Consider the following 2,752-nt stretch of genomic DNA (forward strand, 5'->3'; position numbering starts at 1 on the left):
AGAGAAATGGATGCCATTATTCAATTATTATTATTTTAGTATTAATATGCCTTATCAGAATTAGTTGCTCTAGAAAAAGTTGTAAGAAGTCCCTTTTTTCTGAGTTTATGTAAGCGGCCCTGACTTGTCTTTGAAAATAAAACAATATTTACCTATTTTAAGTCTAAAAAGTTTTAAAAATCTTTATCGCACACGTACAAGAACATTATTGGGTTGTCTGGAAGTTTAAAATATATAGTGACTTCTTACAGACAACCGTCTATGAAGGAAACATTTGCAACATATAACAGGCACACGGTGAAATTTACAACAATATACTATGTATAAGACTCATATATTTAACACATCAAAAACTATATTCATATATACATAATCGTAGAAATACCCACATTTACATAATAATATGCACAAAAAATAATTACATACAAATATAATACATTAACAAATAATTAATTACTAAAAATAATATATGGATTGATTGTTTTTGGCAATATTTGTTGATTTTAAATAATCTTCCTCTATAATTAATTGATATTATTAAATGTAATTTTAGATAGAAAATCCATTATTATAGGAACAAACAATTTTTAAATATTTTTTATCAATACCATTGATTTTATAAAATACGCAAGCAGATAGCCTCCAATTTTTTTTTTAAAACATATGGAACATATGGATACACGGTACATATACCAAAATAACATTTTTTACCATTTTTTTCTGTCTCTGTATGTTTGTTCCGGCTAATCTCTGAAAGGGCTGGACCGATTTTGACGGGACTTTCACTGGCAAATGACTGATGTTATAAGGAGTAACTTAGGCTACTTTTATTATAGAAATTTATTTATTTTATAACTCTGAGAACTGGACAAGAACTTTTTTGTTAATTTCCACGCAGACGAAGTCACGGACACAGCTAGTACTATATAAATATATAAACGTCAACTATAGATACATAGAATCTTCTAGAATCTTCTATATATTATATTTATAGTACGTGCAGCAAAAACTTTGTACCCTTTTTAAAATTTCGCGGACGGAGGAGTATGAAATTACTTCTCGCATACTTATAGTTTATATAGAGAAGGAGTGCAGAATACTGTTTTTTTAAATTATGAATAGAAAAAAAACATAAAATCAATAAATAAACATTACACACACTACCATTTACTTGACACACACGCATATATACTATTTTGTTTATTATTATAGAAGTCTTTGACAACAGAACCTTGATAATCTTCAAAGTTATGTAGTTCAAATTAATTATGGTCGAATAACAAGCACTGTACTGTGTGGCTACGGTACTAAAGAATATAGCCACCCCCTCTCTTCCCGTGGGTGTCGTAAGAGGCGACTAAGGGATAACACAGCTCCGCTACCACCTTGGAACTTAAAAAACCGACCGGTGGCGGGATAACCATCCAACAGCTGGCTTTGAAATACACAGGCCGAAGACGGGCAGCAGCGTCTTCGGTGCGACAAAGCCAGCCCTGCGGTCACCAACCCGCCTGCCCAGCGTGGTGACTATGGCCAAACACATGAGTTCACGTTGTTTTTGGTGTGAACTTGTGAAGGCCTATGTCCAGCAGTGGACTGTATAGGCTGTAATGATGAACAACCACTGGGCGACAACTAGTATACTTTCTTGCACACTCGTAAGGTTCATTTAAATATATATGTCATTTATAAATACACCAATGCTATAATTCAAGAAAACAAGTTAAGAAATCAAGTAACAATTTCCTTTGACAGAGTTTTTTATTGAACCGTCAGTTTTTCGTCGAATAATGCAGAATTATTTTTCCATTTTCGAGAACCCCAAATCATATTCCCCCAAATTCCAACGAGCAAGTGTCCGATCGTGTCTTATCGCCTCGACGTCGGCAGCATTCCCGCCATATCTTATAAAAATAGCTCATTCCTTCACCTCTTCGAAAATTTCTCGCAATTGCAAAATAAAGTATTTTTTTTTTATAATCTGAAAATAATTGGAGTGCTAGTTGAAAACTTTTATAAGTTAACTGTTTGCGTTTGTTTCTTTTGTGCTATTATTTTGTCTTTTAATTTCAAAACTTGTCATTTTAACGTTTATTTTACTTATAACTTGAATTTGAAAATTTTCATTTTTGATGAATAAATTTTATTCCATCTAAAGTTGCAATTTATACTCGCTATGGTTAAAAAAAAGAAAAGTGAAAAAAACAAGTCAATTGAAGAACACGTGTATCGCAAATTAATTCACCATTAACGGGTTGTAAATCTTTGATGGTTGGTGAGCTTGGTCGGATAAAAATAGGTTGTTGTGAAAGCTAAACGCGCCGATGGAAGCAAAACAGCGCGCTGGCTACCAGCCAATATGCATTCGGTGTACATCTATCAGCTTGCAGCGATGTAATCGAGGATTGACCATCGTAATCGGATATAACTGCAGCGCTGACACGTCGCTCGAATCTCGCACTGAACTGGCAAACATGTGCAGCTAATTATTACTTCACGAGGCTATGACCCGTTGAATAACGAACAAAGTGTATATAAGCTATATATATATTAGGCGCAAGAAATTTGGCGTATGATGACTGGTATTTGTTTGTGAGCATTGAACTAATCACTGCTAATTATATATTAGATGTTTAGAAACTAATTCGTTCACTACAAACATAGCCGATAATAACGTGTACGAGATTATAATTGAGATTTGAGGTACTAATTAAGTTTCTTAAGGGCTGCAATTCTTATTTAATTCTATACC

At 33.3% G+C, this 2,752-nt stretch overlaps 1 long non-coding RNA gene across 1 annotated transcript; it reads right to left on the reverse strand.

Annotated features, from left to right (window-relative positions):
* Positions 1–1,731: 1,731 nt before the first annotated feature.
* Positions 1,732–2,296, reverse strand: LOC123660419. Its single transcript, XR_006744186.1, has 2 exons — positions 2,246–2,296; positions 1,732–1,981 (listed from the first exon to the last, which is right to left on the reverse strand). It is a non-coding gene; the product is annotated as an uncharacterized LOC123660419 (long non-coding RNA).
* Between the last annotated feature and the right edge of the window lie 456 nt (positions 2,297–2,752).

The sequence above is a fragment of the Melitaea cinxia genome, chromosome 15, assembly GCF_905220565.1.
Source record: "Melitaea cinxia chromosome 15, ilMelCinx1.1, whole genome shotgun sequence".
Taxonomy (NCBI): domain Eukaryota; kingdom Metazoa; phylum Arthropoda; class Insecta; order Lepidoptera; family Nymphalidae; genus Melitaea; species Melitaea cinxia.